A 26,337-nucleotide genomic window follows, 5' to 3' on the forward strand; every position below is an offset into this window, starting at 1 on the left:
TTGCAAAAGAATGAAAACCCATGTTCAACCCTCCAGACCCACATTTAAAAAAAATGCTGACAGTGGTGGTATGTTTGTAATCCCAGTATTGGAGAAGCAGCAGAAAGTCAGGGGCATTCCTGCGATTTTTGGGCCAGACAGTGTATAAGAATATGTGAAATAGCATTCTTTTTTTTTTTGCAAGAGTTGTAATTTATTTGGAAAAAAGCCAAAACCAGAGTCCCACCTTCCTGTAACCAGTCTAGTAAGGTGTCTCTAGGTGTCTCCCATCCACCAACCATCTTCTGACTCCAGCTTCCATCACTCTATTATGATGCTGCTACTTGGGTGAGGGGCTCCTCCAGGTACTGTACCAAGGCCTAGGGATTTGGCTTTCAGCATTCCGAAGTCTACAGTCTCCTTGTCATACATACATAGCAGAAGGCTGGCCACCCGAGTAATGGCTACATGGCCCTCCATTCAGTCCATGAGGATAAATTTGAGATGTCTTCATTAAACGCTTGGTTCCCGTTCTGGTCGTAGGCGGCCCAGATGTTACTGGCGATGGCCGCAGTGACCAGGGCATCTGTGTCCCCATAACCGGAGTAGGCCAGCAAGGATCCCTCATTATTCAGCAGCAGGGTGCTTTGGACTCCCCCAGTGTTGGCTTGGCTTAGCACCTGCTCAAAGCCTTAGAACGCAGCATGCCTGCGTCTCCTAACCATGAAGATCGAAGGGGTCTGTACCAGGTTGGAGAAACCCACAAAAACAGTTGGCTTGAACAAAGGAGAGCATATAAACCCCAGATGCTGTCTCGGAAGCCAGTACAATCCCTGAACATGGATGTCAATAAGGAGGCCTCTGCACTCCGGGGAGCCTCTGGTAGTGGATTAGTATTTTTCCCTGATGTAAGAAGGGACTTTGAGACCCCCATCCCACGTGAAGGGTTACACTCTGGCCCTGGACACATGGGGAAGGGCCCAGGCCAGCACAGGAAGATTTGGTGGACTTTGCAGAGCCCCGGTTGGGCCCTGCCTGGGAGAGTGGATGGGGTGGGGGGTAGATTGGGGATGGGGGAGGAGGGATGGGGGTGAGAGGAGGGAGAGGGAGAAGGAACTTACATGTGAAACAAGCTTGTTCCTTAACTTAAACTAATAAAAAAATTAAAAAAATAATAACAACAACAACAAAATGATCGGTGTTGTGGACACTTTAAGCCTGGAGAAATATTCTTCACACTCTTCATAAACATTGTTACCTTCCCAAAAGAGGCTTGAAAAAACTTCTTAGGTTTTTAAAGCCTTTGAAGTGGGCATCTATGATTTCTGTTGAATGTAAATGTGTGTACCGCTAGTTATTCCTGGCAGATCTTAAATAAATATTTCTTCAAATTAAAAAAAGAAAAGAATATGTGAAATATGTGAGTCCTATGTCCTAGTGATAGAGAGCATGGTTAAACAAGATGAATGGCTTTTGACCTAAACACACACACACACACACACACACACACACACACACACACACACACACACACACGATGTTCAAAATGAAGAATGAATGTGGTATTGTATGCCTCTAATCACAAGACTGACTGAGTCAGTACAATTTTAAGTTGGCCTAGGTACATAGTCAATATTGTCTCAAAGATGGGAGAATAGGAGTATTGCGATGGCTCAGCAAGTAGGAAACTTCAGACTAACCATGGCAACTGAGTTTGATTCCCAGAATCCACAAGAAACAAGGAGAAATCAACCTCATACTAGTTGTACTGTGACCTGTTGAGTATCCTAGGGTGAGCATGCACACAAACACACACATAGAGAAAGACAGAGAGGCAGAGACAGAGACACTGAGAGAGACAGAAGGAGAAGGGGAGAGAGAAAATCATGAATTTTGTTATTAATATATGTTACGATAAATCTTTCTGCCAAAAGCCGCGGAGCCCCACTGCCACATGTGCACTTTACACCAGCCGCCCCCCCCCCCCTGAGTTAGGCCCAAATGAATACACAGAAACTTGTATTAGGTTCAAAGCTGCTTGGTCAATGACTAGGATTCCTCATCTGTTAGCTCAGTCTTAATTATCATAAATCTATATATTTTATAAGACTTATTGGACGCCCTATTGGCATCTCTCCTTGCTGGTGGATCACATTGTGCTGCTGGAGGAGGAGCGGACGGGAAAAAAGAGGCCTTTTCTGTTTCTCTTTCGCTTAAATATGAGTCTCCTTGCTATGTCACTTCCTGCCTGGATCAGCACTTCTCTACTACATTTCCCAGAATCCTCTTTGACTCCTAGTCCAGCCTAACATGCTGTCTCATTGGCCAAGCAAGTACTTTATTTAACAATCGATAAGATAAACATACACAGAAGTATTTCCCCCATCAAATATATGTTATGTTGTATATTGTATTCATTGACGTTAAAAAGAAGGGAGAAGTCTAATGTGGAAAAAGCATTGAAAAGAAATTTAAATGCTAAGCATAGTTCATTATTGGAAGGTGAAGAATGGAAACTGTCAGAGAACTTTTCCAGGGTAGAAAACAAAAAAACAAAAAAAAACCCACAAGTGTTCCATGAGGCTCTGGGCCAGCTGTGTGGCTTATGATGTTAGGGCAAACATAGGGTTTCCAATGAGCTTGATCTTGGAGATGTGTCCTGGGTACTCAACTTGACCTTGGCCCCAAAAGTCTTTTATCCATTCCATTATTCATTATTTCTCACTTGTTATTTATACATCTTTCCTTATGTCTTCTCTTAATTTCTTTTATGGTTGACTTTTTGGCTTGAAATTTCATAAATTCACATTGATAGCTAAATGTTTAATGATGTAGCCTATTCAATTGCTTTCTTCTTAAAATTGTGATGATGCATATTTAAAAAATCCCAGTCTGGAAGTAAATATTAATATATATATATATATATATATATATATATATTGTGTGTGTGTGTGTGTTTTGTATCTAAAATTATATAAAATAATTGGAGCATCTTAAATGCCTTATGGACTCTATAATCCTGTGTAGTGCTGCCATTCTTAGAGCCCTAACTGTATTGTAGGAGTTTCACGTAAGGAACTTTTGGAAGTTCCTGAAACTATGGGAAACTTTCTTACCTCATTAATGAGGTTAGTGTATGTTTAAAATCAGTTTTATTGATGCATGATCCCTAAAGAGTAAAATGAAATTAATTCAAATATGCAAATATTCAATTATCCAGAAAAGATATTCCCATAACTCCAAACAGTTTCTCTCTGCCCCTTCCTAGGAATTTTCTTCCTAACAATACACCTGGACAGCCATGATCTATCTTTGTGTCCGTATAACTTCAATCTGTATATTTTAGAGTTTTGTGTGGATGTACTTATACAGCAGGTGCCTTTAGAGTATGTCTTTTTTCTTTTTCTAAAAATTTGTTTATTTATGCCACTTGTGGGATTCAGTAGTACATTCTGTATTATTTTGAGAATTGTTCTCTAATTTGGATAAAACATCACCTACTTTTCAGTATCTGCTTATTATTCATTTAACTGCAGTTGGTCATGAATTGGGTATGTTTGAGGACTAACATAAATAAATAGTAAATATTTATAAGAAACAGACTGCTACTTAAAAGTGTGTTACATGCCTTTTGCTGCTGTATGACATCATATCTGAGACTGAAGTTACTGGGTCACATGGCAAATGTACATTGAAATAATAGTAAATACCAAAGTGCTTTCCCAAAGTTGTTATGACATTTGGCTTTTGCTCCTGGAGTGGGTAAGAATTCCAGTTGTCCTATGTCCTTATCAATACTTAACCACTGCAAGTTTTTCCAGGCTAGTGGATATGCAGATTGTCTCATCATAATTCAGTTAGAATTTCCATGCTCAATAACAAACTTAAATATCATTTCCTGTGTTTATCTATTTATCTTTAAAGAAATACCAGCTTTTAAAAATTTGTTCCATAACTTTAGCTGTGCTGTCAACTTTGGAAAAAAGTATCCCAGTTTACTGTGTTGAGTTGGCATTCTACCGAAATTAACAGCCATATTGGTCTAGAAATGTTGAACTTAATTTTTTTCCATTTGTACAGGGGTAACACACTGTATTAAATATGTAAGGTCTTATCTATGTGGGTTTGATTACAAAAACTAATAAAGTATTCTCTAAATAAAAAAAAATTGTTCCATGTTTTACTGGGATTTTAGTTTTGTTGAGTTGTATCTTCAGATACTCTATGTAAGTTCTTATTTAAAATATATCACCATAGATCTATAATAGTATATTATATTATTTCATACACAAAATATATAATGTATTTTAAGTAAATATATTTTACACAATGATCAATACAATATATTTATTATTTTATATAGTAAATCTTTTGCATAATTGTATTTAAAGACAAATATTATCTTATAATTAATAATTATTTCTTTGCAATGTTTGGCAAATTTTGAAATTTTCAACAGTGTATTTCAAGGCAGAAAATTTTACTAACTCATACTTATTCCATTTTTGCTAAGAAGGATTATATCAATGGCTGTTGAATTTTTAGGTGCTTTTAATGCATAAATTTAATCAATAATTGTCAAACACAACAGTACCCAGGTATTAAAAGACAATGAAATAAACTTTAGATGCTAGCTCAGTCCTTATTTAGTGATAGCAGTAAGATGAGCAATGGTTTAGCAGTGTTGCACTGTCCCCAAGGGATGTCTTCAGGAAAGGTCAGATGGACAGAAGGCAGATAGGTACCAGCTCTCACTTTCCAGAACTAGGTGAAGGGGGATGAGACAGGAATAGATGTGAAGAGATCCAGAAAACACATGAATAAATTTTCCCTAGACAAGGCCAAACCACAGTCAAGTTCAGGCTGCGTAGACCCCCTTCTCCTTCAGCATCTTCCCAGGTTTGGAAAGGAAGAGGGAACTGAGATCCCAAGATGGGAGAGATTCAATTCAGAGTAATTATTCTTGATCCCTCTAGCCAAGCCACAGCTCTTGTCAGAATGTCTTTTCTGTGTAGCTCCAGACAACAGATGCTTATCCCATTTCCTTTCCTTTCCCCTTCAAATAAAGTCACAGCAGCTTCTAATTCTGTATGATGCCACATTAGTTGTCCCAGATCTTGTTCACACCATTGTAAATTATCCTTTATTAAATTTACTCTGAACTTCCCAATTTCAATACACCATCTGTCTCCACTTAGAGTCAGATTGGCACACCCTCACACAAACATACACGTGGACACATTTGCACACCCATCAGGATAGCATAGTGTGATGGCAAACTTATTTCTGGATTGACCTTCTTCTCTACAAATCAGCACAGACTTTTTATATAAGGCCACTGTTATGTAGTGCTAAACACAGTCCTCAGAATTCTATTCTTGAGAAACAAGTCATGTGCCTATTACCCTCAACTAATTGTGGTGTCAACAATTGTATAATTATTCCCACTAAAGCATGTTAATGATCCTTACAAACCTTATTCAAAATTGTTTTATTCAAATCCTTACCCTGGCTCTGTCAGTGAGTATATTAAAACAGCAACAAGAACAAACATGGCCCAGCGCTCTAGAATCAGTGATGCATGTGAATTATCTCTCCTCAATCTCTTAACAATACTGTGAGACACAATTTATTTCAAGTGAATAAACTTGAGATATTTGAGGTTGGTAATTTTCCCAGCTTCTCAGTGCTTCTCAGGGAGAAATCGGAATTTTCACCATGAGTTTGATGACAGCATTTGATATGGAATCCCTGCTATCTTGGGTCTCTGACACTGGTGCCTAAAGCTTCAAAGAATGATAGACATTACTATGTCAGTAGTTCTGTTGACTATACCAATAGCTGATCTATGGATGATGATTCAGATGTCTGTTTCAGTGTTCAGCAAGTGTTTGGGAGAAAAAGTGAGATTCTACTCAATAGTCAAAGTCAAGGTGAAGACTGAAGACTGTGTAGGTATCTAGCAGGTGAAGAGGGGATAGAAAAGTATTTCTCATGTAGAGCATCAATATTCATGAAAGCTCTAGGGCAGCAGTTCTTAACCTGTGGCTCCTTCAGGGATGGCTTATGAGATAACTTGCATCTCAGATATTTACATTATGGTTCATAACAGCAGCAAAATGAGTTATACAGTAGTAACGAAATAGTTTCATGATTGGGGGTCACCACAATATGAAGAACTGTCTTAAAGGGTTTCAGCATTAGGAAGGTTGAGAACTACTGGTCTAGGGTATCAACTTGGCAGACTCAAAGAAGCCATGAAGGAAGGCAGTGGTCAGATTATCGTTTATTTAACCACCTAAAAAAGTGTTGGGAGAGAAACAGTTTAAAGAAAGATGGAGAGCCTTGTATAAAATGTTTCAACCTTAGAAGTCATGGGAATCTTCTGAAATTAGGATTGGAAGAGTGTAATCCACTGTTTAGGACTGAGAGTCCACAAATGGGAAGTCTTATCCGCATACCACAACAGATCATTGCTTCAGCTTGCTATGGCTATTATAACACAGTGTCACAATTTGGATGACACAAACAGTAGACTTAGTGTTACTCTGTCCTGAAGTTTTGGAGACTGACAGCCAGGTTAGTGTCTAAGAGTTGGAGTTCCCTGCGGATTATGGGGAAGAATCTGTCCATTGATCCTCTCTGTGGCTTCTTGTAGTCATTGACTTGTCTTGTGAAGCATCATCCTCATATATCATTCTTTCAGTGTGTTTTTATCTCTCTCTCTCTCTCTCTCTCTCTCTCTCTCTCTCTCTCTCTGTGTGTGTGTGTGTGTGTTTCTGTCTTTGTCTCTCTGTTTCTGTCTCTTTGTCTCTTCCTGTCAGAAGTCTTACTGTGGTACTGTATTAGAATGCTACCCTACTACAGCATGATTCATCCTAATTGTCTTTGATGACACTATTTCTAAATACGCTCCCACCTGATATAATTGTGGACAAGTCATTGTCCATATAAAAATATGGAGAGGACATAATTTAATCTATTACAATGTTTACTGAATAAAATTTTCACATTAATTTTATATAACCCTCAACTGAGTTCAACATGTGATGCTTACTGCTTCTATCTCAGTCTGACATACTGAAAAGAGATGAGATAAGCAACCTACACCAGGCATCCCACACCAATATATCATACCAGGCATCAAGCACCAGACATCCCATACCTGACAGCCAGGCATCCCACACCAGTTCCAGAAACAGACAATAGACAACAACAATTGCTTCTTGTAATAGCATCACAAAGGTATTGATTAAATTCACTGCATCTGCTCTTGAGAGGAATATATTTGACAATAACATTGACAAGAAGTTATAAGGAAATAAAAAGTCATTGGAACCCATGAATGAACACAAGAGGTGATCTCTGAGTTTAGGAGCAGAGGGATGGAGAAGTAAATCTGAAGACGAGTTATTTGTTTTGATAGAAGCACACTTAGAACCTTTATCCCTTTCTCTGAGAAAAATTATGCCAAACACTGAATATATAACATAGGGAGAAATTTGTTTCCATTCTCTTCTTCTCCATTTCTTCCATTAATTCTTCTAAAAGAAAAAAAAGTATAGCTTTGAGGAGGCCAAGAGCACAGCAGGCCTTTTTGTGTTTGTATGTTATATCAAGAGCCTGCCACTTAGCAACAAGTCAGGGAACAAAGGAAGAGAGCTCACAGGTCTAGGTGGAACCCTCTGACTTATTCTTTCTACAAAAAGATAATTGACCCTCTCTGTAAATCATTCTTATATCTTATACAGAGAAGTAATAAGGGTTTTGTAAACACAGACATCCAATAGAAAATTTCCTGTTGTGTCTCTAAGAGTTAAAAGAATATTGATGGTATTGAGTGCCATTTAATCTAAGCCTTAAGGCTAAATATGCTTCTTGAGACTGGAGAGATAGTTCAGAGGTTAAGCGCAGTAGCTGTTCTTCTAGAAGACACAGATCCAATTCCCAGCTTGGGAGAGTGTATAAATCCAATCCCAGGGAATCTGATGCCTTCATCTGGCGTCCACTTGCTCCAGGCATGAGAATGATGCAAATACATACATCCAGGCAAAATACCTACACTAATAAAACTATTGCAAAAATTTAAAAAAGAAAAAACTTCTAAAGAAGCACCCCAGGTGGAAATAACTGTTAAGAGACACAACAACTGAAACATAATCTAAAGTCGAATTTCTCTGAAGTGATCATTCCTATGGTCTCTCCATGCAAGGAAGGAGTAAATGGTAATCAGGAAATATACCCCATGATTACATAAAAATTTACATATCCAATTATGGAACCCCACACACAATTAATATAATAATGAATTAGAAAAATAGCCCAACAAAGAAATAACCCAGGACAAACTGACACACTCAAATTTAGGCCAGGAATTTGGGACAGTTGTGTTTAAAATACACACTGAAAAATATTAATAGAAGCAGCATCCCTTGAGATCCTATTTGAAGTTGACATCCATGTCTAGCATCCTTCAGCTACAGGTGACAGCTGAAAAAATTATGAAGTCAGGGTTTCTGGAATTGAAGACTTAGTTGATAAGAACACAATATGAGAATTAATTCAATAAAGTCATATAATGCCTCAGATGGATATTGTATATGGGCATCAGTGATTGCCTGCACTGCAAATATTTTGTCAAGTTTGATTCTGATTATATATTTGGTAGTTGCTGAGTGGTTAAAAGGATATGTGAAAACTTGTACCAAAAGAGATAGAAATGCAATTGCTTAGTAGTAGGAGATGATAATTTCTCTTATCTGGCTCCCATCAGTATGAATGGCTTTCCACTGTGACTCTTTTGTATATTCATAAAACAGGACCAACACAACCTATGAAATAATGTTATAGGAGAAGCAGAATGGTACAGTGGTTTGCTCCCAGGAAAGCTCCTCTTGGTCAGTGGCCCTGGGAGGTAGAATGAGGAGTGAAAATGTTACTGAATAGAACATTTTTCGTTTGTTGCTTCAAAGCTAGTGTTACCTCATAGATATGTGTTCATTACAGATATTTTGAAGTAAATATTTTTGTGAGTTTTTCCTCATACTGGGTTTTAAGAAAAGAAGAACAGAAGAAGATAGCAGATAAAGCTGACAGGGGGTGAAGCTTGTATGACAACAGAAGGCACAGGTGAGCAAGGTGCATTCACACCAATGGCCTGAATTGTAAAGTCCAGGGTACCCTAACATCTGGGCAGCCTGCATCACACAGCTGAGATTACCAAGCCCATTCACTCATACATCTTTAAAACTCTTTGTTTCTTTAGCCTGAAGTTGCACTCTTATACCAAGGCACCCTACCAATCCTGCCATCTCCCTTCTTATCACTTAATATCGTCAGCTTTTCCTCTTGCTTCCCCTCCCCCCCAAACCCCCGCCATACAGTCTCTCCTCTTTGGTTTCTATAAGCTCTTTAACACACTCAGTTATCAGGCTTCTGTTGTGATATTAACTATGTTTTTTCAAATATCAGAACTTTTTTTTTATCTTGCATGAAAAGTCCCTCTACTCTTATCTCCTTAAAAATTCTTTTCCACAATAAATAAAAGCACAGATAAAACTTTTCTATCTGGGGCAGCATAACTAAATGGGGTTCAGAAACTTTAAAAATTGCTTTCTTTCTGTATAAGTTTGTATAATATCGTCGCACAACAGGAAGCACTCTTTCAGATAGGAAGAAAGCTCCCTAAGAAATTGCACAAAGAGTTTTGTCTTTGCTGTGTATGCACTGTGTGATCAGCCACCTGCTTATGCAGTGATAGAGAAATAAGAATTTGTAAAACCAAAGGAAAGTCCACCACAAAGTTTGGTTCTTAACATTTATTTCTTCCAAAGTTAGTATCTTCATAAACAAAACAACTCTTCTATAATCATTGCCATCCCCATCAAAGAAGGAGGCTGCTAGTAGGGAAACAGGAGTGACTCACTAAGAGTCTCCCATTTGCTGAAGCCCACTAGCTTTATCTACCAGAGAGACAGGTAAGTGAAGTTTCTTCCTCCTTTTCCCATGCATGGATGTATCATTAATGGAATCTGGCTCAGGTCCCTAGACAGGGTGAATTCAAGAAATGTATTTCTAGGACCTTATTATAGGGCAGAGTTTGAGGTATAAAGTGGTGCTGAGGTCCACAGGTTGACAGAACCCCAAAGCTAAACACCCAAGTAATAAAAAGCCCTAAGCCACTGTTCATGCCTGAGGAAATATACCTAGTGTTTTCTTGTGTGTATAATTCTAAAAATTTAATTTCCCATCTAGGCAGGGAGACATCCAATTTAGTTTGAGGAGCATCCTGGCCCTAAGGATCATACCATGGGAGGCTTCATGATAACTCTGTGGACCACCTTAGGGAGTTAGCACCTTAGACTAAAACAAGAGGAAGGAAGGTGGAGAAACTGTTGTTCACAAGAAAACCTAACTTGACAAAGCTCATGAGTTGTTGCACTACCTGACAAGAACTTTTACAATTCTTTTTGGTCTTTTATTAGGGGAAGGATAAATAGGTCCATCTCTAAGCAGGAGATGATTGAACTGGGTTGGAGGGTGGGAAGAAATATAGGGATGAAAGTGACAGTATGACAGACATTTTAGCTGTGAAAATATATACTGGAAATTTATCCCATATTGCAATATGTTGCCTGTGAAAATACCTAATGCTGACTTCTCTTTGGGGGGAGTTGAAAAAAGGTAATAATTCCTCATTTTACTTAGAAGTTAGGAAATCAATAGCTAACATGTGCAAATAAATATTCATATATTATATAATGTTAAAATATAAATTATAATGATAAACAGTTCCTAAATTTATTAGACACACGTTTCTCTAAGTGGGGGACATTGGAGTGTGGTAACAATGGGGTTTTATTGTAACTCTTAGAGAATAAAGTATTTACAATGATTTTAAATCAGGAGGGAAAAAATACAAAATTAAAAGTACTTTTATCAACAACATTGAAGACCATTTACACAGTGTACAACTGATTTTAAGAACACATCCTATCAATGATGGGAATCCAACCAGCTTGTCTGTTTCTTAGATGAGATGGTAGGAAGAGAGACAAAATGCGGGAGAGTGAGAAGCAGGTTGCATTTGTGCATATAAATGTGGTACCTCTAGCTACTTTGACAGCACATACGTAGCTAAAAATACATGCACACATCTAAAGATGCTAAGCATATCTGCCGCCATATGCATATGCAACATACTCACATCAAAGTTAATTGATGTGTTAGCACTCCAAAAATAAGGACCAGATTTTATAAACGTGTCTACCTTATGGATTTCCCACTGCTAAGCTTTAAGAATGTACCGTGCCATTTATCCCTTTAAGCAATTCCTACTCAGAGCAATATACAGTTTGATTTGGCAATTGCGTTAAGTTGCATTTACTCAGATCTTTTCAGCCTTATACACAAGCCTTATCATAAAGGATAATTCTCTTTAGAATTTGCTATCCAGAAAAGAAATACTACTGCTACCATTAGTTCTGAACAATAACACCTCTTTTACAAGTCGACAAAAAATACCACACTCAATACAGACAATGTGTGTGTATGTATAATTTTTAGACACAGTAAACATTACATTTTTATTTTGAATAGTCATCAAGATGGTCTAAATGTTCTCTGCAGTATGAGTAAACATTAGAGGTTTTATTCTTCTAGGAGACTTAAGGAATGGCCCTCCAGTCACTCAGCACCTACTTTAGATAACCATTGTGGTTCTTTATCCTTTTATATTTAAACCTCCCTTATCCCTCATTATAATTTCACAGCCCAAGCATGTCTTCTCCAAGAACCTAGGAACCTAGGATAGGACATGAAATAAAAAGGCTGAGCTAAACACAGCCTGAACCTCCTATTCTTTATGGTAGGGTAAAGAGTCTAACTTCAATCCATTAGCAAACACAGGTGACTCAATCATCCAGTACTTTCTCACTAGCGCCCTCCAGTGTTCCAAATGATAGTCTTTTACTATTTCTTTTATTTTTGATTCTATAATATAATCACATCATTTAGCCTTTCTCTTTCCCCTTTCCAGACTCTCCCATTTACCTTCCTTTGCTGTCTTTCCAGTTCCTGGCTACTTTTTTTGTTGTGATTATTGCATGCACCATCTTTTCTTCCAAAGGAGCGGAACTCACTTTCTTTCCTATTTCAGTACTCCTGACAAATGCCCTCATTTCCTGTGTGTGTAACTCCATCTGGCACAAAATTTGGAGTTTTCACAAAGTGTATGTTGTAATAAAAGTTTTTCTAATGCTTCATAGGATAAGTCTGTTTGTTTTTTAGCCCATCATTTATAATCATATCATAATAAAAACTTTCGTTTGTTGTTAATAGGTGTCCCAACTCTTAAAATCTGGTTAAAATACACATTACTCTCAGCAATATCTGGGAACATGAGTTTTGTTATTTGTTTGTTTTTTTTCCCCTGAAACAAGGTCTCACATAGCCCAGGCTAGCCTTGAACTCCTCTTTATTTTTTGTCAGCCTCCTAAATACTGAGATTGCAAGTGTGTACCACCATGCCTGACTGACTGGTTCAAAAGTATTTTTTTTCCACCATGGTATATGCCTCGGAAATGAGGAATTGTGGGGCAAGTCTCAATAACCTGGGACTTTAAAAGTGTAGCAGATGGTTCTAGTGCATGTATAATAAATCTATGTTCTTCATGACATAGTTTACGACTGTCGTGGGTGATGGTAATAATAGAACAAAGACAACATAAGAGACAGTAAGCATTACTCATTTACTTTCCATATTTGTTTGCTTGCTTGGGTGCCTGGAACTGAGACTTAATTTGTTTTGTGTCACCATGATACTGACTAGTGATGGTGAGTGAGCCAATCAACTCTTTTCTTGTCGAAATCTCCCACAATGTCACTTAAAGTTCTATTGGCCACATACCCAAAAGAATCCAAGTCCTTCCTGTTTCTAATTGCACTTGTTTACTGTAAATTACTCTTATGAAAATATCCCCATCGATTTGCCTCTGCGACTGTGGATATAATTACATTTTGACAAGAATACAAAAGTGTTTCCTTTAGAAAATATGGTTTGGAGGTTTGATTTTTGTGTGTGTTTGTGTGTGGATTGTGACATTTTTCAGCTTGATTCTAATTGAAATTTCTTTTGTACTTGTAAAAGTGACAAGTTGACAATCTTGTCATATGTACTTCCCCAGTCTCAAGACAGGTGCAAAGCAGATGCTCCCAGGTTTCCTTGGCTCTGAACCTTTTCAGAAGCCATGCATTTAAGGATAAAAAGAAATCTCATGTAAAGCCCTCACAGCCTGCTTGGGTCATGCTCTGGTACCTGTCAAAACCATCAACTAAGTCATATGCAAATGTCTTCCAAATGGTGCTGTTGACTTTGTGTTTAGGAAGTGAACTGGAGGGTTTCCTAACAATAGTAGAAAACTGCCTTGAAGGAATGCTGTCTGCAAATGCTTGTCAAAAATCCATGAGAAGGTAACAACCTGGGACATCAGCTCGCTCCTGCCAAGTCACTCATACAGAGCTGACAGCTCTCAAGTGTTTCTGGTCATAATTACAAAAAGAAATGTCTAAAGCAGATACATTTAGCAAATACATAGTTACTCCAAGAGTGCAGAAGGTTTCTTGTAACCGTATTATGATATATTTGACTTTCAAGTTATGCCTCAAAGTATAAAGTGGCTTTCACAGGGTGTTTGGGCTTCATAAGATCTTTGCTTTCTCATTTTATTATATAGATATAGAAATAGATATAGGTATAGATATAGCTAGATACATATGTAAGATAAATCATAATATTGAAAGGAGCAAAAGAGGAATACTCAGGCCTTTCTGCCTTAACTTTGGCATGACTTTGACACTGCTGACCCCTTCTTCTACATTGCTGTTTGCCAAAAAAGTTGATACACTCAATTTCTCATAAGCATAACAATATGATAAATATGTATTGACTTTCAATTTTCTGTGCCACTATTTTATAGTCTTACTCTGTAGGCCCTTTTTACTGCAAAAAAAAAAAAAAAAAAAAAAAAAGTTTCTCATTATTGTCCTGAAGAAAGGGCAGAAAGAAAAAAAATCTCTTCTGGTGATCATACATTATTAGAGTACATTCAGACTTTAATGACTACATGAGCATGTATTCATCTGTGACTTTGTGTGTGCATGTAGGGGACAGAAGGAAGGAGAGAGAGGGGTGAGAAAGAGAAGGGGAAGAAAGAAAGAGGGTATGAGCGTCTATGAGACTCTAATCATTGTGCTCTTGTATGTCTCACACAGTTGGCCTCCAGGATCCTTCTGCTCAGCCACACAGAGGCTTCCAGATAACGGACACTATAGATGTGAAGTGTTCAGTACCTTCTCTATTATGTAGTTGTTCACACACACAGCTCTCCAGTCTTTTTCATGTTGATGTCCTGACTTGAGCATTTGTACATTGTATGGAATGCACACATCCATGATTCTAGCAGAATGCATTAAGATACAAGGAGATTTAATATCTAACTCTTGGGAGGATATATTTATTTATTTATTTTTCTCATAACTGCCAATCATTTCTATCAAACAGGAACCAAAACCAAGGGACATTGGTGCTGATGCTGAGGAAAGAAAGACAAGCAGAAGGAAAAGATGTTGGACACCCTGTTAGCATGCAGCATGTGGTCATTATAAATGTGTGGATGGGCTTCCAGCAAGAAAGCAGTGGGCACACAATGAGATAATCACCACAGGCTTTTTTATTTTATCCTTAGCTTCCTCCCTTAAAATACTTTTGGATATTGGGAAGAACAGGGGAGGTGGGGTGAGTAGGCCCCCATATTTGGACAAATAAACCCCAGATGGTATAGACATATTTTCATTTTCTCCCCCAAACTGAAGAAATAGTAAAATGGAGATGGTAAGATCTCAAAGTGAAGGGATAGAAGGCTCATGTATGGTAGAGGCTAAGAACAGCTCTAGTGGATTTTTTGTGGTTTCTTGCTCTTGTTTTTCTGTGGGGTTTTGGGGGAAGGAGTTGTTTTTAATTCCTAATCCTAGGAGAGTGCATGTCATATAATATTTACATAATAAAATTGAGCTGTTTAAAGGAAAGACAAATAATAAGAATTACATATCACATTAAAAGCCTTGTTTTACAACAAGGAATGCCAGGTGAAATGAAGCTTCATAAAACCTTTTCCTAACTCTTCAGATTTAGGCGCTGGGTGTTGCTGTGTGTGTGTATCATTCTTTTTTTTTTCTCTGTGGCTGTCCTAGAACTTGTAGACCAGGATGGTCTCTAACTCATGGAGATCTGTCTGCCTCTACCTCCCGAGAGCTGGGACCCTTTCTTTAAATCTTCCTAGCTTATACTTGAGCTTGGCCTGGGATCTGTGTCTAAACTCATTGAGTGTTGACCTTGATATATACTTATTCACCATTTCATAACTATCTTCCTAGTAATGCAGACTGATAAAATTGGTTCTTTACTCCATGCAAGCACAGCTTTTGAATATTAGTTATTTGTGATGTGTCTGGTCAATAACTCCCGAAGGGGGCAATGAATTCATATTTTCTTGTGTTGCTGATTAGTTACATAGAATTACTGCTTCTGTGTCTACCATCAAATTACTTAAATATATATTATGTCAATTATATCTAAAAGAGAGCAATAGAAAATCCAACACCTCGAAAGAAACTTTTTATATCTTCTAGGAGCAAAACCCTGAAACCCAACCACAATGCTTTGGAGTCCAAAATGCATGTTGTATATTTAACTAATGGAGTCTGTCAAAAGACAGAGAGATGATAAATAGTCCCCTCTAGAAATGACATGTTTTGTATAGTTTTCCATCATTAAAAACATTATGAATTATAAATTTGTTAATGAATAATTTAAATGCATAAAGGTAAACACTGAAGTATGAGAAAGAAATCTTCATGGGCTGCTCACTTCACCTCACCAGTATCAATACACTCTTGTTTCAACCCAATTATTCATATTTTGCCATCATTGAGTTATATTAAAGAAATTTCCCAAGCATCATGTTGTTTTAGACATATATATTTTAATGAATCAAAGAATTCCTGTTGTGGACTTATTCAAATAAATACCACCTGAATTATCATCATTACTGCAATATAATTATCATTGGGTACAACACTTGGTTTGATTTTTTTGAGACAGTGTTTCATATGGCCCAGGCTGGCCCACAACCTACTGAATTGAAGATGGCCTTCAATTTGTCTCTATCACCAAAGTTCTGTGCTTATAGTCCCATTCCACCATTCTGTATTTGAGTACAGTGTAGTTGTTGTCTCTTACTCTGATTCTGGTTTCTTCAAACATCATCACTCTAGTTTCTCCAAGGTACACCTCCTTCCTTATCAGGAGGGAGACCCTGTATTGCCATTATCTGGCTCAATTATCTCCTTTTCTACATGAATCCATAATTGTCCATCAGAAAAAAAAAATAAACCCTCTACATTCCTGAGAAATGGAAAAGGTTCTTCCTGTCTCCATGGAAATTTTAAATCAAGGAATTGATAGGAGTCATGAAAGTTTCATGCTCTGATGTTTGAGAAATTAAATGGTTGTGCTTCATTATAATTTTTTAGATTATTTAAAACATGTCAACCAGGAGACTCAAACATCCAACACTCTTTCTGAGCAGAATTATTTCACTGAAGTCTCTGGGTTGAATGATGGTAGTGTTTACTTAGCCCTTCTCCTAGGACTTGGGTTTCAGAGAAATCAAAGAACTCTAATTCATAAGGAAAACCACTTTCTACAGAAGAACTTCATCAAATAAATCTACAATGAAATCAGTTTAAGAATCATCAGCTTTTGCAATTTATTACCAAATGAACTAAATAATGTACTCAAGCTAACACATGCCCTGAAGAACAAATTTGGAAATGAAAATATCCACTGTGGTAAATTATAATACAATGAATAAAAATTTTGTAATGTTTGTATTTAGTTAGATACTGTACTTCAAAATTAATTCTTATAAATGACAGTGTACAGACTGATAGACTACAATTGAAAGTACTCACAATTGAAAATACTCATCTTTAAATTTTCCTTGACTGATATTTTAATCTAAAGTTAGTCAAGGCCACAGACTTAACTTGCTGTATATAAGAAATTTATGTGCTAAAAATGTAAAAGAATCTAATAGGGTACTTCAGCAAAACTTAAAAGCAAATTGATTATTTTTCTTCATTTCTTAAAATCAAATCTCTTCTAGAACAAGAGGGATTTAAAAGGCTGAGATGGTAGGTTGCCATGCCTAATGACCTGTATTTGATTCCCAGACCCACATGGTAGGAAGAGAAAACAGATTTCTGTAAGTTTTCTTCTAACCTCTACACAGGTGCTTTCGTACATGTTCAAGCATGAGGACACACACACACACACACACACACACACACACACACACAGAGAGAGAGAGAGAGAGAGAGAGAGAGAGAGAGAGAGAGAGAGAGAGAGAGTATTCTTAAGCAAAAATCTGGTTATCTTCAAAATATTGCAGGAAAAATATTCCAGGAAGATTGAGGGAATTTGAATGTAAATTGAGTTTAAGGTGATATTAGGAACTAATATTCTAGAGATTGCTGTACTATAAAGAGCTTTCCAAAGTCACAAAAATGTCCTTTGCTGTGACCAGCACATTGTTTATTTTCAATCTTGTAAATATAATGTTTTAAGTTGGGTCAAAAGTTTATTTGTAAACTATTAAAAAGCTCTTAATTCTCTAAGAAAAGATTCTTAATTAAGATAAAAAATTATGATGGTATAACTTTCACCCATGCCCCACTGTGCCACCCTTAAATGTTGAGGCAAGAAAAAGTATTGAGAAAATGAAATCATACTTCTTGATTGACCAGGAGTAATAAAGCCCTTTAACCCAGAAGTCTCAAGTTTTTTGAAGAAATTTATATAATGTGGTAGGAGATTTCAGGTTGTGCAAAATTCTACTCTTCTCCATCCTTGACAGTTTTCATGGTTTATCTGTTCTTTTCAATACCTGTTTCAACTCCAGTTTAGATTCTATTGATTGCATTTGCAAGTTTAGTAATTTTTGATTGAATGTTAGTTCCTTTGATAATTTTATATGTATATGTGTATTCTTGGGTTTAGGTCTGAGTTTTGTTATTATCACTTTCATCCTTTCAGGTTTGATTTTTAAGACTGATGACAAGACTTCACCTACCTACTCCTGTAGGTAGACACTCCAAGCTCTGCCTAGTGCCACATCTCATGAGACTTCAAGGATGGCTGATAACAACAGGCATGCCTCTCCTTTCCATTCCTTGTGAATTCTTTTCTTGGCCACAGGCAGTTTCTTTATAAGAATGCCATTCACAATATGATAGTTCAAATGTACACATTTATTGAAAACTTATTGTATTGTCAAATTATGTATGAAAAATGTTTGTAAATATACTATGAATTCTGAGATGTCAGAAATTACAATCTAGTTTTCTTAGTGTCTTGCACAGATCCCATTAAAGTGAGCATTTGCCAAATGGGTATGGCATTCTTTCCTCCACAAACATGAAATACTTAGTTTAGTTTAGAGCTAAATAAAATGCAAGTGGCAATTCCAAGATACCACCAACTAATTAAATCTATGCACTTACTAAAATAATATACACCACTCTCTAATGAAATAGTGAAGTAGAATTATAATATTAGATTACATGATGAACTTAATATCAATTATGTACTACAGAAGTACAAAACAGATTCTTAAAATTAAAAAAAATACATTGGCAATTTCAACAGTAGAGAAATATTGTTTGTACAGCATGTCAGATACAGACTGTAAACAACCTTTTGTTTTATCATTTGAAATAGTGTGTGTGTGTGTGTGTGTGTGTGTGTGTGTGTGTGTGTATTTCATTAAGAAAAAAATTCTTTATAACTAGGATTCAGCTGAGTGAAAGCACTAATGTCTGTCATTAAAATGTTTCAGGTTTAATCCCCAGCACAAAAAAAATGTTCTTTTAATATAATAATAAGTTATTCAGAGAGCAGAGAATAACCATTGGTTGGAGAGATGGCATATATCCAGATTATAAACAACTCATTTCCAAATGATGTCATAACATTTATGTGTGGTAAAAGGTCTTTGTGAGTATAAGGAACTGAAATTTCAGAAAAAAATTGACTATAAATTTATACTTCTATGTCTGTCTTTAGATATCAACTGCATTTGAAGAGAGATTTAGTCGATTCTACTTTATTTCTAATAAGCATCAGGAAGAGATCAGAAATAATAGAAATGTCCTCAAATACCTACATGCCACCTGCTCTCTGAAGAGCCACATGTATTTGTTTGTTACTTGTGAAATAGTATCTGACATTTGTAGCAATCTTGCTGTTCACAAGTTGTTTTTGTTAAAATACTTACACTTTGGGAAACAAAATTTTTACACTGGAGAACTTCCCACTACTATCTGTCAAATTTTTTAAAAAAGGAACATCCATATGTGGTGTTTCTTTGTGGCTTCTTTTCACAAGGTCCTACTGTCAGGTTCAGCTGATGAGTTCGAATATGCCAAAGGGAGAGTGAGGATTTAGAAAAGAAAGAGACAAGAGACAGAAGAAGGAGTTGGGAGGGTACTCGGTGACTACTGGAGACACCCCAAGTTTATTACTCGCAGTACTTATGTACCGAGATCAAAAGGGGAGAGCAAAAGACTTCCTTTCCAAGACACAGGTAACAAACAAATGCAATTACCTCCCCAATACCTGAAACATCTGGTAACCATTCCCTAAGTCAAACATCCTGTAATTTAGTCTTAAGGGTCAAAGACATCCAGTAACCTCACCATTGGTTAAACATCTTATAGTTTAACCTTGAGGAGCAAGAATAGGCTTGAACTCTCTGACATGAAGTCAAGATGGAATGGAGTCAATAGCAATGGGCCCTAACAATATACAAAACAAAAGACATACATTGAGGGCACAAAACCAGAGGCAGGAGAAAGAACATCCCATGTCATCCCTGATCATGATGTGGCTAGTTCTGCAGATGACAAGTGACTGACCATATGCTGATATTTGGGTCATACACAATCATTCATGTGAAGCATTCTCCTATAATTTTTGTTCACATTTACAATATAAAGTTGACTGTGAGTCTACCCAACAATCTATACTTGGCTTTCTGAAGATACTGGGAACAGAAACAAAAATTTTAAATGTCAAAAGCACTGACTGAGAAACTAACTTATGTACAGATCATTATTGAAATTGAGATATTCACGACCACAAAGAGGATCATGGGGTTGTCATTGCAGCCTCACTCCTGTGAGTCACTGAATCACCCTTCATCCGTGCTTTCTTTTAATATGCCAGAAAGTTGAATTAAAAGGTCATTAAATTTACTTTGAAACTCTGAGTTGTTTGACACTCTGGTTTTAAAAACTAAGGAAAAAAATATGAGCATAAATATTTTACCAGATCATAAAACATGAACTATATCTTTGAGCATATGGCCAGTCTTTCATATTATCATGAAATTGTCAGTAAAAATAAATATTCTTTATAAAAAAAAGGAAATACAGTGCTTATAAAATATGCTGTAAAATAATTCCTCATATGGAATTAACATTTATCTAGTGTTTATTTTGTATATAATATTTGTCACTCATTAGGTAGGAATATGTATGCAATCATATTCCCAACATTTTATTTATTTATATTTTAGTTTTTAGAGACAAAGTCTCATGTATTGCAACCTGTCCTCAAATTAGTCAAGGATGACCTTAAATTGATCTTCCTGCCTCCTCCTCCCAAGTGCTGGGATTAAATAAACAAAGAAATGGCACCCATTCGCTCTCGGAAACCAAATGACTTAAGACACAGTTCTGAGGGAGATCTGCTAATTCCAATGAAAATTCTGATTTTGGATAAACATAGGCTCTACTTACATGAGGAAAGCTGTCTTTTAGAGACCCATGGATTTCAATAACTATCAGAGTCAACATCTGCTAATCTCCTACTTTATGAAGATTATGTTCCTTTTTCTTAATTTTCTCTGTGACTTAAACAGTGGTCAGTAACAAGTTCCCCCATTGAATCGTTGCTTCCTCAAGATTAAAAAATGCCAATATCTCTAAAACGTTTCAGTTTCATGCTAACTTAATGATGATACATGTCTAGTCCAATAATGAGTAATCTAGATGAGAAAATTAATAATAGTCAATTACATTCTATCTGAAAAATAGAGACATTATTATTGGTGTCTTACTTCTTTTCTTACTGCTGTGATAAACACCATGACCAAAAGCATCTTAGGTGGAGAGGCTTTATTTTAGCTATAGCTTATTGCCCATCATGATGAGAAGTTAAGGCAATAACTGTAGCAGTAACCTAGAGGCAAGAACGGAAGCAGAGGCCTTAGAGCAATGGTTCTCAACATGTGGGTCATGACCCTTACCGGGGCTTGAAGAACCCTTTCAAAGGTTTGCCTGGGAGCATCCTGCAATCAGATATTTATGTTACAACTCATAACACTAGCAAAATTACAATATGAACTAGCAATGAAAACAGCTTTATGATTTGGAGTCACCACAATATGGCCAAATGTATTAAAGGATTGCAGCATTAAGAATGTTGAGAACCATTGAGGTAGAGGAACAGTGCTTACTGGCTTGCTCCCCATAGCTTGCTCAGCCTGCTATCATGTACAACACCAGAACATCTGCCCAGGTTTGGTATTACCTACAGGGAGCAAGGGCCCTCCTACACCAATCATTAATCAAGAACTTGCCATACTGATTTGCCTGTAGGCCAATCTGATAAAGACATTTTCTCAAATGAGTTTCCTCTTCCCACATAATTCAAGCTTATGTAAGATTGACAAAAAAGAAAACAACAAACTAACCAGCACAACTGATATAGAACATTTCAAAACTAAATTATTTTCTGAAAACTAGTCATCGTAGTATTTTACTGTAGTAAGCAGAATTATAGTAGATGAATATTAAGGGATGAATATGACTATCAAATTCTCTTGGAATGATTCAAATTGTCTAAATTATCATGTTAGTTGTTCCGATGCCTGCAAAGTTATAGACATTATTAAAATACTCTTGTGCATATGAGCCATCACTGACTGGAAGGGAGATAATCCTTTCCAATGTGCTTGTTGAAAGCCTTAATTGTTTATGAGAGGTTCTGTTGATGAAAGAGGGGAAAGGAAGAGACAGTATTTAACAAATGATTATTGACTTTAGCCATGTTGGAGTCATTAAATAATTAACCCTGTTAATGCTCAATTTACAACTTGTAACATCATTTTCATATCCTCTCAATGAATTAACCACTTTATACCAAACAGATATTGACTGAAGATGCTAAAGTCACTCTTTATGAGGTTTACTTACCAGTGTCTACAGTGGTAGTGTTCAGGGATTTCTGCTCATTTAAAAATGAAGTTAGTTACATTCCTTGCAGTTTTGTTCCATGATACAGTTTCTTCCATGAGATTCATCTCTTCCCTTAATCTACAATAAATTAAAATGATTTTGTGGGCTGCATTTATGCATCAGGGAGTAAGAAAGCTTGCTGCACTTGCATAGACCTTGGTGATCTTATTCCCAGAACCCAGATAAAAGTGTATCATGAATTCATATGTCGTCATCTCAGAATTGTGGGGTGGAGACAGTTACATCCTGGAAGCTTCCTTACCAGCCATCTATTTAAAATATTAAGCTCCAAGTTCAGTGAGAGACTCTGTTTCTGGGGAAAAGATGGAGAGTGACAATAAAGAATACACAATGTGATGTCTTCCTGTGTACTCCATAAGCATTCGCTCATTCACCCATGCACACATGCACATATATGCACATAAAACAAATACACATACAACAAAAATAAATGATAAGACTATAACAATTGATAACCCCACCATCCAAACTCAAAATCTCTTCACCCTCCCATTTTTATTTCTTTTTCTCCCATACTAACTTGATGCAGGAATAAGACTTCTTGCTCTGAAAATCCTATATTTCTTATTTGAAAGAATATACTGTATGAGTATTATTAAATTAAAATTGTATTTAGGAGGACTAAATTGTCAGATTTAACCTCCTTGAATGTATGATTGATTACACACATGTAACTTCTGGATCCTTTAGTAAAGGCGTTTTCATATGTTTCTATTTTCTTTAGTTCACAAGTAGTTGACATGAGAAGCCATAATGGCTTCAGTAACATAAATACACATTTATGAACACCTTAGAATACACATTTTTAACCCATTCGAATAGTGCATTAAAGTGTACCACTTCATAATGTAGTTGAGCCTACTACCTAACATGTAAATTTCCTACTCTTTAGCATTCACATTAGCCTTAGTAATGCATCATAATATTTCTGTGTTGTTGCTGCATTTATAGACTCCAATGGAAATAAATTATGTTCTAATTGCATATCCCAGTTTTGTTTTCTCCTTTGCTTCCATTAAACATGTGTACAAGTATGCATATTCTTATCTGCAAAATCAGACAAAATGTAACTCAAGTTGACATCAAGCACATTTAACACACTATTATTTAACAATCTGATTTAAGAACAATTACTGATAGTCCTTTGCTCTATGTGTAATATCCATATATGAGTGAGTACATACCATGCTTGTCTTTCTGTGACTGGGTTACCTCACACAGGATGGTTTCTTCCAATTCCACCCATTTGCCTTCAAATTTCAAGATTTCCTTGTTTTGTTTTGTTATTTTCTGCTGAGTAATACTCCAATGTGTAAATGGACCACATCTTCTCCACTCATTCTTCATTTGAAGGGCATCTAGGTTGCCCTTCCAGGTTCTGGCTATTACAAACAGTACTGCTATGAACATTGTTGAACATACGTCCTTGTTGTATGAATGTGCATCATTTGTGTATATGCAAAAGAGTGGAAATGCTGGATCTTGAGGTAGACTGGTTCCCATTTTCCTGAGAAACTGGCATACTAACTTCCAAAGTAGCCACACAAGCTTGCATTCCCACCAGCAATAGAGGAATGTTCCCTTTTTCCACATTCTCCCCAGCATAGACTATCATTGGTGTGTTTGATTTTAGCGATTCTGGCTGGTGTAAGATGGTATCTCAGAGTTGTTTTGATTTGCATTTCCCTGATGGCTAAGGATGTTGAGCATTTTCTTAAGTGTCTTTCAGCCATTTTAGATTCCTCTTTGAGAATTGTCTATTTAGTTCTGTACCCGACTTTTTAATTGGATTGTATGGTGTTTTGGTGACTAGCTTCTTGAGTTCTTTGTATATTTTGGAAATCAGCCCTCTGTCAGATGTGGGGTTGGTGAATATCTTTTCCTATTCTGTGGGCTGCTGTTTTGTCTTGTTGACTGTGTCCTTTGCCTTTGGAAGTTTCAGGAGGTCTCATTTATTTATTGTCAATCTCAGTGTCTGTGCTACTGGTGTTATGTTCATGAAATAATCTCCTGTACCAATTCATTCAAGGGTACCTTCCACTTTCTCTACTAAGAGTTTTCAGTGTGGCTGGATTTATGTTGATGTCTTTGATCCTTTTGGACTTAAGTTTTGTGCATGGTGACAGATAAGGATCTAGCTGCAGTCTTCTACATGTCAGCATCCAGTTATACCAGCACCATTTGTTGAAGATGCTTTCTTTTTCCCATTGTATAATTTTAGATTCTTTGTCAAAAATCAGGTGTTCATAGTTGTGTGAGTTAATATGTGGATCTTCAGTGGATATTAGACATAGAGCAAATAACTACCAGCCTACAATCCAGAGAAACTAGGAAACAGGAGGACCCTAGGTGTGAAATACATGGTTACTGGAAGAAGGGAAAAGGAACAAGAACTCCTGAGGAAGTTGGGAGCATGGGGGAGAGGCAAGGAAGGAAAAAGAGAAAGGGAGAAGAGGAGGGGGGAGAACAAGAGGGATCAGGAAGACTGAGTCAGGGGAGGAATAGAGGAGAGCAAGAAAAGAGATACCTTAATAGAGGGAGCCATTATAAGTTTAAAGAGAAATCTGGCACTAGAGAAATGTCCAGAAATCCACAGGGATGACCCCAACTAAGAATCTAGGCAGTAGTGGAGAGACCGCCTTTGATGCCCTTCTCCTATAATGAGATTGAGGACTACCTTAATTACCATCCTATAGCTTTCATCCAGGAACTGACTGAAGCAGAAGCAAGCATCCACAACTAAGTACTGAGCCATACTCCTGGAATCCAGTTGTAGAGAGGGAGGAGGGATGAACAAATGAGTCAAGACAGTGCTGGAGAAACCTAAAGAAACTGTTGACCTGACCTAGTGAGAGCACAGGGACCCCAGTTATAAAGCTGGGGACCCAGTATTGGACTGAACAAAGCCCTCTGAATGTGGATGCCAGTTAGGAGGCCTGGGCAGTCTATGGGACCTCTCACAGCGGAACCAGTATTTATCCCTAGTGCACAAATGAACTTTGGAATCCCATTCCCTATTGAGAGATACTATTTCAGCCCATATGCTCGGAGGAGGGACTAGGCCCTCCCCCAAATAATGTGACAGACTTTGATGATCCCCACGGAAGGCCTCACTATCCTTGGGGAGTACGTAGGGGTGGGTTGGGGAAGTTGGAGGGCATGGGGAGATGGGAGGATGGAAGGGAGAGGGAAAGGTGGGGATTGATATGTAAAATAAGATTGTATCTAAATAAAAAAACAATTACTGAAAGATTGACGGGTCTTAAATGTAGGCTACTTTGTAGTGTAATTATCTTTAAATATTCAAATAATACACATGTACAGTAATATTGCTGAAGATGATTATTTAACTTATGTTATTTATGGAACAGGAAACATATATGAAGCATGAGTTGTGTTAGGGTAGGACTCGAACCTACAGAGAATACAGATTTGTGGTTAACAGAGTTTCCATTACAATGTTTGTATCTCTTCAAATAACTGTGTTCCTTTGGTTTAACTCATGAGAAGTCTAAGATGTTAACCCATAATTCAATCCTTAATGCATTTGATTACTGGATTAAGCTCAAGAAATTCTTATTGGATTAGATATTGGTTATGCTTTAATTTCTATGATTTTTCAGGGAATCCAAAGCAGATGTGAATCCCCTCCTTCTTAACTAGCTTCAAACTTAGATGTTAAAAGCATGTATATATTATTCATTTAATTCCTCAGCAGGACTCCTTGCCTTTGCCTCCCAGAAGCCCTCATCTGTGGCAAGTCAATGAGCTCATATACAAGCATTTGTTCCTTAGGAGATATCACTTTGGATGGGGGGTTTAAGTGGGTGTTGTGTGTTGGTATGGATGCATGTGGGTATGTGGGTACTTGTACATATTGAGGCCAGAAGAATAACTTCTAATGTCAGTCCTTGAGAG

The 26,337-nt window shown here is 37.0% G+C and overlaps 1 pseudogene; it reads right to left on the reverse strand.

Moving 5' to 3' along the window:
* Nucleotides 1-290: 290 nt before the first annotated feature.
* Nucleotides 291-26,337, reverse strand: part of LOC100774177 — a 68,184-nt pseudogene continuing 42,137 nt past the window's right edge.

This window comes from Cricetulus griseus, assembly GCF_003668045.3.
Source record: "Cricetulus griseus strain 17A/GY chromosome 1 unlocalized genomic scaffold, alternate assembly CriGri-PICRH-1.0 chr1_0, whole genome shotgun sequence".
Lineage (NCBI taxonomy): Eukaryota > Metazoa > Chordata > Mammalia > Rodentia > Cricetidae > Cricetulus > Cricetulus griseus.